Here is a 269-nt window from a genome sequence, read left to right as displayed (position 1 = left end):
TTCAGGGATGCAAAAGATGATAGCTTTAAAAAAAGAAAAAAAGACACAAGTCTTTGTCTTTTGTAAAATCTGAAATACAAAAATCTTTTGAAGACTCTCATGAGAACAAAGATTCACAAGAATTTACTTAAGGGCATCCTGTGTGGAATAGACTGTCTACATTCAGTATGTTACATTCTTTCTAAGAGCTAAAATAAGAGAATCTGTGAGGAAAGATTAAATAGTTTGCTACATGTACCAGTAGAGCAAAGAGCATTTGCAGGATGGGG

Source organism: Anser brachyrhynchus (genome assembly GCF_964034855.1).
Source record: "Anser brachyrhynchus genome assembly, chromosome: Z".
NCBI classification, from domain to species: Eukaryota; Metazoa; Chordata; class Aves; order Anseriformes; family Anatidae; genus Anser; species Anser brachyrhynchus.
The sequence above is the reverse complement of the archived record's forward strand: the minus strand, read 5'-3'. Positions refer to the sequence as shown.